Source organism: Ailuropoda melanoleuca, chromosome 19, assembly GCF_002007445.2.
Source record: "Ailuropoda melanoleuca isolate Jingjing chromosome 19, ASM200744v2, whole genome shotgun sequence".
Taxonomy (NCBI): Eukaryota; Metazoa; Chordata; class Mammalia; order Carnivora; family Ursidae; genus Ailuropoda; species Ailuropoda melanoleuca.
The window spans coordinates 29,929,959-29,944,362 of record NC_048236.1 but is presented as its reverse complement, the minus strand read 5'-3'; the positions used below and the strand labels follow the sequence as shown (position 1 = coordinate 29,944,362).

The following is a 14,404-nucleotide window of genomic DNA, read 5'->3' as shown; positions in this document are numbered from 1 at the left end:
TGGGTGCCTAATTGAGAGAGAAATTATTTTCAACTATTGCTACCGTGAGTCCTTAAAGATAATAACTACTGCCTGGGAAATCTCATCAACCATTTTCTTTATGCATTTCAATTATAACAATCCCTTATATGTATAAATGTTATTGTTAAAAAGAACTGTCTTACTTGATCTTCCAACAACTCAATAATGACAGAAAGGATCTCATCCTTCTCATTGCAAAGATGAGTCATGTAAAGTGCAAAGAGGTTAAGGTAACTTGCTTGAGGTCACTGAGCTAATAGGTGCTGGTGGGAGGACTTTTGATTCTCCATATGTAGAAAGCATGTTTCCTTTCAAACATGTAAAGAGCTTGAGTGGGAGACAGTATAGGGTAAGAGAAGGTTCATTAATTTGTTACCAGAGGACTTGGAGTCACATGCTAGCTCTACCACTGGCAGCAATGTAACCAAATAGGGATAGTAGTGTTGATGTAAACATTATGGTGAAGGTGTAATGAGCTCTATAAACTTTGCTTTTCAGATGTTCTTTGTTATGATGATTTGAATACATATGCCTTTAGAAAGTTATTCCAAAATAATTGTCCTTTGCATCTCTGCTCTCCCATCACCAGTGTATTCTTCTTGAAAATATGTTTCTCTTTGTTGTTATTAGTGTTTGGTTTTCTTCCTCTTCCACCAGGAGCAACATTCCCTTGCTCCTCTTGTTCTTAAGATAGTTACTCACAACTTTAGGAAATTATGAAACACATTTGCTCTGACACTTTTGTTCTTCCTTAGATTTATAAATCAGTCTCCAAATATTTAACAGACTCTGTCTGAACAAAAAAATGAGAAGTGCTAGATACTTGTGCTCCCGTACATGTGTGGCTTCTGAGGCAGAAGATGGAGCAAATGATCACAGGAATTGGGGAAGAGATGTTTTAATATCAGTCTAACTTTTGCAAGTCTAATGACTTTTTAAACCTTTAAAAGCTAGTATTGGTGAGCAAAATTTCAGAATGTGTCAGTGATTCACGATTGCAATACTTTATTTTATTGAACCTTATTACAATACTTGTACACAGAATTCTCCCACCTGAACTGTCACAAAGTTTCACAAATTATAAACAATGTGTAGACTTTATCTTTTGCTTTGAAGGGGACATCTGTAAGTGTCCAATTAACAGTCCTCTTCTAGAAAATGCCACCTTTTCATCCATGTAATTAAATTGGTCCAGGGCCCTGCCCGTGTTTCTAGAGTTTCCTCAGACTCAATGATTTCCTGGCTTATTATTTGGTTGTTCAGTACTTCCTTAGATTACATAAACCAATTTAATTCTCCTTTTGTCTTAATATGGTAAAATTGATATATTTTTCGCAACCCAACCATAATCTGCTACAACTACAGTTTACATGGTTAAGATGGTGTCTGTCAGATGGGATGCTGAGCTGAGTAGGCCAAGTGGGAAAGTGTGGAGTAGGAGTAAGGGGCCTCCTGAAGGTGACATTAAGCTAGCAACAAAGAAAAAATCATGGGAAGCATGCAAGAACTTTACCTAGTGAGTATCAGAGAATCCATGGTCAAGATGTCCGCAACATAGTATTGAAAGAACAAACAACTGTCTGATAACTATCTCTGCTTTTATAGATACCATGAGATGTTATTATACAATTGCCTTTGATTATGTTGCAACTTTTTAAGTCTTTAGTTTTGCTTCAAGTCTTTAAACCTTTCAATGTGCTGCCATAGATGTAAAACCCAAAAGGAACATAGAAGATCTGAGAACTCAGACTGATATACAAAATACCAAAGAAAGACGTTGAAATATACCACATTTTCTCAATTCTAGTTTTCTCTCTTCACACTTTATGCACCTAGAATTGGGTTATATTTCACAGTGATTTTTTTTTAGAACCCTGTCAGCCATCAGGGAAAAAGAAAAAAAGGACACTGTCATTGTCTACGCATGTGCAAACCTGTATTTAGAAGGAACCTGTTCAATATTGTTATTTGCTGTTGAATTTTTTTTATTTGCTGTTGAATTTTAAGTTAAATGGGGATCTTGTTTATGTGAAGTGAAAACCTTTAACTAAATCATTGAACAACTATCTGTCAAAAGCTCCCAGCTGGCTTAAGAAAAGTAATTTTTAATTTACAAAAAAACCCTAAGATTTTACCCAAACAGAAAGTGCAGGAAAAAACACTGATATTCCTCAATGTGCCTAGAAATTCTATCAAGGGACACCTGTATGGCTCATTGTGTCAAGCATCTGTCTTTGGCTCAGGTCATGATCCCAGCGTCCTGGGATGGAGTCCTGCATTGGGTTCCCCGCTTAGGAGGGAGCCTGCTTTTCCCTCTCNTGTCAGCCATCAGGGAAAAAGAAAAAAAGGACACTGTCATTGTCTACGCATGTGCAAACCTGTATTTAGAAGGAACCTGTTCAATATTGTTATTTGCTGTTGAATTTTTTTAATTTGCTGTTGAATTTTAAGTTAAATGGGGATCTTGTTTATGTGAAGTGAAAACCTTTAACTAAATCATTGAACAACTATCTGTCAAAAGCTCCCAGCTGGCTTAAGAAAAGTAATTTTTAATTTACAAAAAAACCCTAAGATTTTACCCAAACAGAAAGTGCAGGATTGAAAATACCTACCATAATGCAGACTTCTTAGATGTCAGACANCCTGTATGGCTCATTGTGTCAAGCATCTGTCTTTGGCTCAGGTCATGATCCCAGCGTCCTGGGATGGAGTCCTGCATTGGGTTCCCCGCTTAGGAGGGAGCCTGCTTTTCCCTCTCCCTGCCACTCCCCCTGCTTGTGCTCTCTCTCTCTCTCTCTGACAAATAAATAAATAAAATCTTTAAAAAAAAAAAAAAAAGAAATTCTATCAAGCCTTAAGATGTTAAAGAGGTCAAGGTTTGAGCAGTGGGTCACCATGGTATTACCCATGATTGAAAATACCTACCATAATGCAGACTTCTTAGATGTCAGACGTGCAGAAAATTTACTCTTAAATGCTGATTTGCTGCTGAAAGGAAAAAAAATCTAATTATATGGATAAAAGATATTGGCAAGTTAAAAAATTATCTTTATTTAATATAGTTTTTTCCCCTTGAAAGCTACTGTAAAATGGATGAGGTGTCTCAAAATTGCTGGCAACTTATAATTGAGGGATTCGTGTATTTTTTTCTGTGCTTCTAACAGATTGCTAGTTGTGACTTGAGTATCTGTTTTTCAAATACATGGTTCTAAAAAAAATGTGGTTGAATTAAATATACCCAGGTCCAATTGAATTGCTTAACAAATAATTTTATTCTCTTTATCCTCTAAAACTTCCAGGAGATGATTAGTTAATACACATTGTAGATTGGTAGTTCTGCAAGTTTCTGCTATCATATTTTAAAATTATCTTTTTTAGAAAAAGTTATAAGTTTTTATGAGAGGTTTCCACCAGGAAGTCTATTGAAAATAATTGGTGATCATTAAATGAATCCATTGCCACTTTTTAAAAACTGTCATAGAAGGGTGCCTGGTTGGCTTAGTCAGTAGAACATGTGACTCTTGATCTCGGGGTTGTGCATTCAAGCCCCATGTTGGGCATAAAGATTGCTTAAAAAAAAAAACTGTCATAGAGATTGGAAATTAATTTTGATTTAAACAAGAAGAAATCTCCAACTTTAAAATATTTGAATATACTGGCTCTGAAAAAATTGAAAACTGTATGCTTTGAAGCTAGTGACATTGAGATGACAAGATAATTAGTAAGGCAAACAGTAAACATAGCCAGCCATTAGTGGTCATTTTATACCCTTGTTTTTCTTCCTGTATCAATTAGCTCAAATTAGCAATATTTAGGTGATCTTTAGCTAGGAGTTGCAACAGTATTGGGATATTTTATTTTATAATCTCTTATTTAATAGAATTCCATAGCCTACCTAGAATATGTGTTCTATGTCAAGAACACATAGTTTTCTTAGATCTTTCATATTGTTGTTTTACAAATAATTGTGTCATGATAAAGTCAGTATGAACTTCTGTAAATCAAAATTTCATTACGTAAAGATGTTTAATTTTTAAAAAGTAATTGAATACCTTTGTTTACCAAGACCTTTAGTAAAAAGCAGTGTGGAGTATTGTAGCTTGATACTAACAGATCAGATTCAGTTCCTTTGATCTGCCTAAGTTTCCACAGGGATGGATCTTAAAATAGTCCCCATATCATGCTAAGATATTGCAACTTGTCACTTTTGCCACCTGTGCCACCAACTGCCCACCATGTTCAAGGGAAGCCACATGCAAGCACAACCAGACTTTATCATCTTTTTAGTTATTATGATCCATAAATACAGAGAATGCATTAAAAGCATTTCCTACAATCATATAGTACTTTTGAGATTACAATTGCTGGTATTAAATTTAGCTTTTTTTTTGAACACTGACATTTTATATCAATATCACATAGATAAATGATAGTTTCCTTTTACAGAGAAAAAATTCTTCACCCAACACAATCAATACAACAGACAAACTTAAATAATGATTTAAAGTAATAACTTCAGAAATAACATATATAAAGGATGAACTTTCATTTTTTAAAAAGATGGCAGTTTTAGAAATCATATTTATTCATTTATAAAATTACAAAATTTTATAAAATTTATAAAATTATAAAATATGTACTTCTTACCAAAATAAAAGAGAGAGAGAGAGACTTGGTAGAAAAATTTGGAATCTCTAGCTCTTTTAATTGTATTGGATAATTGGCAAATAAGATGTATCTTCAAGTATTAATAATGTAGTAAAATGCTTCAGAGATGAAGGAAAGCAACTCTCTCTTGAAAAATATTTTATTTTGGTATATTATTTACTCTTCTTACGAGTGAACTGCTTTTTTGATATATATGGCTTAATTCTGGAGTTGAAATCAAGATAAGAAACTGCCAAAGAGAAAACTGAGTATAAGTTGAGTCTGAGACATGGCATGAAAACAAGGAATGTGAATGGATGGTGAAATGTTTTTTGAAGGATGACTTCATTGCTATTATTATTTTTACCAAAGAAACACCCCTGCATCAAAAATGAAGCTAAAGGGAGCTTTAGACCAAAAGATGGTGCTTAATAAACCCATTCAAAAATAAGGAGGTGGAGTTCTCTTATGAACATAAGTTGTTTTGGGGGTTCTAGTTTGTTGGGAATTACATAGAAATAATAACACTTCCCTATATAAATTGATTGATTACAGAATGATTAAAATGACTGGCCTATATTCTGAGATCTAGTATTGCTTAACTGGACAGAGAAAAGTAGCAAAGACATGGCTTATTGTAAGAAAGAATAATGTGATTTTTAAAAAATCATTCAAATCTTGAAATATAATGCAATTAATATTATCAAACTTGCTTTATGATTTAGCATACAAATTGGTAAATTAATACCTTATTTCACTTGAAAAGTTAGCCATGTGGATAAGCACCTTTTTCTTTCTTTTTCTCTTAATGTCAGTTTCCTAGGAATATCTTTACAGCCTTAAACAAAAGTTTCACCTGAATATGTATTTATTTATATGGTTTTAACATGACAGAAAAAATAAAAACCAGATATAAAACTGTTACATTTTTAAGGCACCAGAAGAGCTGATTATCTTGGTATTAAACTACCAGCTATAATTTGGGTTGTGGCAGGATATCATTGGGCCAAAAAAGTCCACTCTGAGGCCTGAGTGATCTAGATTTTTAATTCATTCTCAGAGGATAATTTATGGGGGTGTCATTCTATAGTACTTTGACAATGGGTCTGGTTGTTCTGTTGCTCCACTCTGCAATGGGACTAGATGAAGAACACATCATTTAAAAACTCTCTTCAAGTATAAATAAAATTATGGAGTCTATGTATAGAAAATATAAACACATACACAAACATTTGCATACAATTTTAAAATGTTCATAGATTTCAAAGCTGCTGCTATGTATCAGGTCTCAGAGTAAGAAACTACTTTGCAATGGCACATATGCCATGAGCTTGCCATGAACAAGCCTTTTGCCTGCCGATGAAGTCTATATAACTTCCATAATGTGATATTTTCACCTGCCAGTAGGTATAATGCTTTCTGGAAGATCGAACATCAAAGGAGAGGAGTTTTGTCTGCCAGTAGTATCCCCAGAAGGGTACACACCAGCACACAAAAGGAAAGAACAAGCCCTAAATATTAGATAGCCGGTCATCACTGATAGCCCCAAAGAAGTCAAACCTAAATTTGTCTAATGTTCAAATTTTAGTTCTTGATTTTATGGTAGATTTGGTAGACAAATGTATGCTTTACATAAATAATTATAGAAGAATTTATGTTTTTCCTCTTTTAAATGGTTAAAAAAATGTCTTTATGACTTTCCAACCAATCATGGTGGAAAAACAAAATGGACACAAAAGAAAATAGGGCTGGTTTCCAACCTTTTTTGCAAAGAACAGTGCAGTGGCAAAGAAGAATTAGGCACAGTGGTTAAATCTTTTGCTTAGGTTTTTTGTGGTTTTTTTTCCCACAATTAGGGAATGCATTCATCATACAAAGTCTTACTGTCAAATTGATCCCAATAGCTTACACTGAAGACCTTTTATGAAGCTGATGGGCAAAAATTATATGACTCAAGTACTGAGATGAATACAACAATGAAAGCTTTTTCCCTCTTGGGGAAAAGTCACATTTTTTTTAGAGTGTCTAAGTTTTAAAATATTACTAAAAAAATAAGCATAACATATAAGAGATAAGTTAGGCAAATTTGGGTGAGATAAATATTTTATAAATGGAAGAATGTACTTCTGCTTCCAGCCAAGATGGAATAGCAGGGGCTGGATTTGAAGAAACAGAGCCAGCATCAGAACCAGACATGACAGGTATGTTGGAATTATCAGACCAGGAATTTTAAACAATGATGAGTAATATGCTAAGGGCTCCAACAGATAAACAGAATGCAAGAACAGATAGACAATGTGAACAGAGAGATAGAAATTCCATTCTAAGAACCAAAAGGAAATGCTAGAGATCTTTCAAAAAATATTGTAGGGGCACCTGGGTAGTGGAGTCAGTTAAGCAGCCTAATCTTGGTTTCAGCTCAGGTCATGATCTCAGGGTCAGGAGATCAAGCCCCATGTAGGGGTCTGCACTCAGTACAGAGTTTGCATGACTCACTCTCCCTCTCCCCTTCCCCTCCCCCACTCTTTTCCAAAGGAATAAGTAAATTAAAAAAAAAATACCTGTAACAAATAAAGAATATCTTTGATGGACTTACTAGTACACTGGATGTAGTTGAGAAAAGCATATCTGAGCTTGATGATATATTCATAGAAATCTCAAAAACTGAAAAGCAAAGAGAATAAAGACTGAGGGAAAACGTAATAGAATATCCAAGCACTATAGGACAACCACAAAAGGTGTGACTATGTATAATGGGAATACCAAAAGGAGAAGAAAGAGAGAATGAAATAGAAGAAATATTTGAAACAATAATGGTTGAGAATTTTTCCCAAATTAATGTCAGACACCAATCCACAAATCCAGGAATCTTGGAGAACACCAAGAAGGATAAAATCCAAAAACCTTATACCTAAGCATATCGTCGTCAAACTACAGAAAATCAAAAATAAAGAAAAAAACCTGCAAGAAGCCAGAGATATAAAACACATTACCTACAGGAAAAAAGATAGTAATTATATACAACTTCTCCTCAGAAACCATGCAAGTAAGAAGAGAGCAGAGTGAAATACTTAAAGTACTAACAACAACAACAACAACAAAAATCAACCTGGAATTCTGTAACTCTTGAAATTATCCTTCAAAAGTGAAGGAGAAATAAAGACTTCCTCAGACTAATTGATATTGAACGAATTTGTTGTCAGTAAACTTGTGTTGCAATAAATGTTTAAAAAGATGTTCTTTAGAGAGAAAGAAAATAATATAGGTTAGAAACAAATCTACATAAAGAAAAGAAGAGCACCGAAGAAGGAATAAATGAAGATAAAATAAAAACTCATTTTTCTTATTCCTAATTAATCTAATAGGTAATGGTTTGTTCAGAATAACAATATGCATAACATATATGCATATACATGCTTATGTATGCTTATATACAAGTGAAATATATGAGAGCAATGATGCAAGGGACAGGAAGGAAGAATTAAGATTATTTTGTTATTATAAGGTACTCACGTTACCCATGAAGTGGTAGTCTTTTGAAAGTGGACTTGGATTACTTGTAAATGTACATTGCAAACTCCAGGGCAACCACTGAGGAAAGTAAAAAAAGATATATAATTGATATGCTATGAAAGGAGAGAAAATGGTACCATATAAAATGTTCAATTAAAACCATAAAAGGCAGAAAGAGTGGAAGAGAAAAATAGGAACAAAAAAAACCAAGGACAACAAATAGAAGATAGTAACAAATATCGTAGATATTAATCCAAATGTATCAATAATCATTTTAAATGTCAATGGTCTAAATGCATCAATTAAAAGGTAGAGATTGTTAGAGTGGATCAAGAAGCAAGAGAGAACTATAAGCAGTCTACTAAACACACTGTAAATATAAAGACACATATAGATTAAAAGTTAATGGATGGAGAAATATATACAGTGTGAACACTAATCAAAAGAGAACAGGAATAGCTATATTAATTCCAAACAGAACAGACATCAAAGCAAAGAAAGTTATCAGAGATAAAGATGGGTCACTACATAATGACAAAGGGGTTAATTCCAAGAAGGCATAACAGTCTTTAATTTGTGTTCACCTAACAACATAGTGTCAAACTGCATGAGGCAAAACTGATAGAACTGAGAAGAGAAATAGATGAATCCACAATCACTGTTGGAGACTTCAATACCCCTCTATCATAAATTAACATAACCAGCAGGCAGAAAATCAGAAAAGTACAGGTGAACTCGACAACACCAAAAATCAACTGGATATAATTGAGAGCTATAGACTATTTCATCTGACAATAGAATATACTTTCTTCTCAAGCTCACATGGAATATTCACCAAGATAGACCATATTCTGGGCCATAAAACACATCTTAATTTAAAACAATGAAATCAAACAATGTCTGCTCTCAGACCACAATGAAATTAAACTAGAAATCAAGAATAGAAAGGTAACTGGTAAGTCCCAAAATATGTGAAGATTAAACAACACACTTCTAACCAACAGAGGGATCAAAGAAGAAATATCAAGAGAAATTTTTAAATATTTCTAATTAAATGAAAATGAAAGCACAATTTATCAAAACTTGTGAGATGCAGTGAAAACAGTGTTTAGGAGGAAATTCATAGCATTGAATGCATATATTTTAAAAAGATAAAAAGTTAAAATCAATAATTTAAACTTACACTGAGGAAACTAGAAAAAGATAAGCAAATTAAAGTAAGCAGAAGGAAAGAAATAATAATTAGAGCAGAGTGCTCATTTTGACAGCACATATACTTAAAAAATGGGAATGATACAGAGATTAGCATGGTCCTTGTGTGAGGTTGACATGGAAGTTTCTGAAGTATTCCATATTTCACCATATTATACACCTGAAACTAATATAACACTGTATGTTAACTATACTGGAATTAAAATTTAAAAATTATCAGAAATTACCAAAAAAACCCACAAAAAACAAACAACAACAACAACAACAACAAAAACCCACAAAGAATTAGAGCAGAAATCAAAACAGGAGAAAACAGGAAATCAATGGAGGAAAAGCAACAAGACCAAAGCTAGATCTTTGAAAAGATGAATGAAATAAATAAGCTTCTAGCCAGACTGACAAAGAAAACCAGAGACAGGAAACAAATTATTAATATCACAAATGAAAGAAGGGACATCAGTACAGATCCCATGGACATTAAAAGGATAATAAAGGGGGTGCCTGGGTAGCTCAGTAGGTTAAGTGTTCGACTCTTGATTTCAGCTCAGATCATGATCTCAAGGTCGAGATCAAGCCCTGCATCAGGCTCTGTGCTCAACAGGGAGTCAGCTTGAGATTCTTTCTCCTTCTCTCTCTGCCCCTCCCCCTGAAGGCTCTCTCTGTGTCTCTGTCTCTCTCAAATAAATAAACAAATAAATCTTAAAAAAAAAGATAATACAGAAATACTATGAACAACTCTATGCCCACACATTTGACAAATAAGATGAAATGGGCCAGTTCTTTGAAAGACACAATTTTCCTAAACACACACAAGAAGAAATAAAAAATCTGACTAGGTCTGTATCTATCTGGTAAAGAAATTGAATCCATAATTAATAACCTTCCAAAACAGAAAACACCAGGCCCACTGGGTTCACTGGTGAACGCTACCAAATATTTAAGGAAGAAATCATAACAATTCTTTACAACCTCTTTCAGAGAATAGAAGCAGAGAGACTACCTCATTGCTCATACCTGCATACCAAAACCAGACAAAGACATTAAAGAAAATAAAACTATAGACCAATATGTCTTATGAACATAGATGCAAAGATCTTCAACAAAATATTATTTCCTATATACCACCAATGAACAAGTGGAATTTGAGATTAAAAATAAGGGACACCTGGGTGGCTCAGTCATTAAGCATCTGCCTTCGGCTCAGGGCGTGATCCCGGCATTCTGGGATCGAGCCCCACATCGGCCTCCTCCACTGGAAGCCTGCTTCTTCCTCTCCCACCCCCTGCTTGTGTTCTCTCTCTCACTGGCTGTCTCTATCTCTGTCAAATAAATAAATAAAATCTTTAAAAAATAAATAAGTAGTTAGATAAAATACCATTTGCATGGTACATGAAATATGTAGGTATAAATCTAACAAAATATGTACAAAATCTGTATGAGGAAAACTACCAAACTGATGAACAAAATCAAAGAATAACTAAAGAAATGGAGAGATATTCCATGTTCATGGATAGAAGGATTCAATATTGTCAAGATGTCTTTTCTTCCCAACTTGATCTATAGATGTGATGCAATTTCTATTGAAATCCCAGCAATTATTTTGTTCATACTGATTCTAAAGATTATATACAGAGGCAAAATATCCAGAATAGCCAGCACAATATTGAGGAACAAGAACAAAGTTAGAGAATTGAAACTACTGACCTTCAATACTTATTAAGTCACAGTAATCAAGACAATTTGGTATTGGCGAAAGAATAAACAATGAACCAAAATAGGAAGTCCAGATGAGTCTAGACACAGACCTTACAACCTTCACAAAAATAAACTCAAAAGGGATCACAGACCTAAATGCAAAATGCAAAACTTTAAGACTCCTAGAAGATAACATACAAGAAATCTAGATGACCCAGTATGACAAGGACTTTTTAGATTCAACACCAAAGTCACAATCCATGAAAGAAATAATTGATAAGATGGACTTCATTACAATTAAAAACTACTCTGTGAAAAACAATGTCAAGAGAATGAAAAGACAAGCCATGGGCTGGGAGAAAATATTTAATATACATCTGATAAAAGATTGTTACCCAAAATATACAAAGAACTCTTAAAACTTAATAAGAAAACAAATAATCCAACTTTAAAAATGGGCCAAAGACCTTAATAGACACCTCACCAAAGAAGATATACATAGGAAATAGCCATATGAAAAGATGCTCAACATCATAAGTCATCAAGGAAATGTGAATTAAAACAACAATGAGATATACTACACATCTATTCGTACTTAAGGCGAAAATTCAAAACACTGACACAGCAAATGCTGGTGAGGATGTGGGAAAACAGAAAGTCTCATTCATTGCTGATGGAAATGCAAAATGGTACAGTTTGAAGGTTTCTTACAAACTATTCATACTCTTACTGTATGACCTCAAGAAGTTGAAAACTTACATCCACACAAAAATCTGCACACAGATGTTTATAGCAGCTTTATTCATGATTGTCAAAACAACCAAGACGTTCTTTAGTAGGTGAATGGCTAAATAAACTGGTACATCCAGATAATGGAATATTATTCAGTGCTATAAAGAAATGAACTATAGGGGCGCCTGGGTGGCATAGTCATTAAGTGTCAGACTCTTGATTTTGGCTCAGGTCATGATCTCAGGGTCATGAGATCAAGCCCTGAATCAGGCTCCCAGCACAGCATGGAGTCGGCTTCAGACTCTCTTCCTGTCCCTCTGCCCCTCCCCGCTGCACTCTCTCGCTCTAAAGTAAATAAATACATCTTAAAAATTAAAAAAAAAATTAACTATTAAGCCATGAAAAGACATACAGGAAATTTAAGTGAGTGTTACTAAGTGAAATAAGCCAATCTGTAAAGGTTATGTACTGTATGATTTCAACTATGTGACATTCTAGAAAGACAAAATTATGGAGAGAGTAAAAAGGTCAGTGGTTGATAAGAGTTGAGGGTGTTTGGGTTAGGGGTGCATGGGCAGAACACAGAGGATTTTTAGGATGGTGAAAATACTTCATATACCATAATGATGGACATATGTCATTATATATTTGTCTGAACCCATAGAATACATGACACCAAGGTTGGACCCTGATATAAACTATGGACTTTGGATGACTATGATGGGTCTATATGGGTTCATCAATTGTAAGAAATGTACTATTCCAAGAGGGGTGGATGTTGATAATGAGAAAGACTATGTGTAATGAGGGTAGAGGTTATGAGTGAAATCTCTGTACCTTCCTCTTAATTTTGCTGTGAACCTAAAACTTCTCTTAAAAAGTCTTTAAAAGGGGCGCCTGGGTGGCTCAGCTGTTAAGAGTCTGCCTTCGGCTCAGGTCATGATCCCAGGGTCCTGGGATAGAGCCCCGAGGCGGGCTCCCTGCTCAGTGGGAAGCCTACTTCTCCCCCTCCTACTCCCCCTGCTGGTGTTCCCTCTCTTGCTGTGTCTCTCTCTGTCCAATAAACAAATAAAATCTTAAAAAAAAAAAAAAAGAAAGAAATGTCTTTAAAAAAACAAAACTATATCAGATTATGTAAAATCCTAAGTGTATCCCAGCTTCTGGTGTGATAAGTATAGTGAAAAAATGTAGATGATTGTTGAAGCAATTATTAGCATTTGTTGACCATTTTTGGTGTCACATTTAAGCAGCTATTAATTAAAGTGACTCATCTAACTGGCTATTAAGTGGTGGCATTATATTCCTTTTGCTTACAGATGATGGAAATCAAATGTGATCTATAATAAGCAAGTGGGAAATTTATAATATGGTTATAGGATTTTCTCACCCAACCCAAGGATGGGAACTTGGTATCAAGTAGAACAAGGGATTTGGGCAACATCTGACCTAGCACCTTTCACATGGAGGAAAATTTAGTAAGTACAAGCATTATCAAGCAACTGCTTAGTTCATAAAAGAGAGGTGCTTTGATTGTTCAGATGGACCATTCTGGTTTTGGATCACATCAAAGATTTTTTTCTTGTCAGTAATTATAACAATAATTATATAAAAACTGGCACTTTATCATGTAGTTTCACATTTAATTCTTACAACAACACTGAAAGGTGGGTGCTATGACTTCCATGTTACAGATGTAGAGGATACAACTTAAAAAAGTTAAATGATTTATATGTGGGTGAGAAGCTGGAGAGTAACAGTGTTAAGGTTTAAATTCTTTCTGCATCCAAAATCAATGTTGATTTTATTCCATAGTGTCATGAAACTATAATGTAGGTAAATTTCAGTTTGGAAATTCTGAAAGAAATAGTGATTCTCTGTATCTGTTGTCAATTATGTGCATCTTACACCTTGCTCAAGTTTGAGGGACCTGGGATTGTTAGATTAAAGAAATAAACACTCAAGTTGCCTGGCTGGCTCAATCAGGAGAGCATGCAACTCTTGATCTTGGGATAGTGAGTTCAAGCCTCACCTTGGGGGTAGAGATTACTTGAAAATAAAGAAAAAAACAAACTTTAAAAAAGGAAATATACACTTGTGGACACTGGATATAGGCAACTTGGAGTTAGCCAGTCTCGTTGTATAAATCTTCTCACAAAGATTTTTAAATCTTTTTAAATACATCCTGAAAGGAGAATTTAGAATAAACTTTGCAAATGCCTAACAGACTGGGATTTGGTCTTGTGAAAAGAGGGAGATATTAGAAAATGCCATTCTTAGTCAAGCTAGTATAGCATAGTCAGCATTCTGCTCTTGAGAGTAATGTCAGGAGACATAAGCATACTAGGCCCTGTAATGCTACCTGCAAAAAGTTAAGAGGTCTTCTGAAATATCCCTTAAATTCTTAATGGATTGACTTTTATGTATTGAGAACTTTAATTTTAAATCTTTTGAACCAATAATATTACTTCCTTTGTCTTCTCTTGGAAATAGCAAATACAAGTATGGGGTACAGTAAGATTTCATGGGTCCTAAATCTCTCCTCTTTCAAGCTTTAAGAAGTGCTCACGGGGGGGGGGGGGGGGGG

General features: G+C 34.4%; 1 long non-coding RNA gene and 1 other non-coding gene across 2 annotated transcripts in view; one reads left to right on the top strand and one right to left on the bottom strand.

Annotated features, from left to right (window-relative positions):
- Positions 1–2,945: 2,945 nt before the first annotated feature.
- LOC117797158 overlaps positions 2,946–14,404 on the bottom strand; it is a 22,817-nt gene continuing 11,358 nt past the window's right edge. The window contains exons 2-3 of the long non-coding RNA XR_004622073.1: positions 8,182–8,259; positions 2,946–3,009 (exon numbers count right to left, since the gene is read on the bottom strand). This is a non-coding gene — a long non-coding RNA (uncharacterized LOC117797158). The remainder of the gene's footprint in view (positions 3,010–8,181; positions 8,260–14,404) is intronic.
- On the top strand, positions 9,434–9,540 carry LOC117797201. The gene has a single exon (XR_004622119.1). It is a non-coding gene; the product is annotated as a U6 spliceosomal RNA (small nuclear RNA).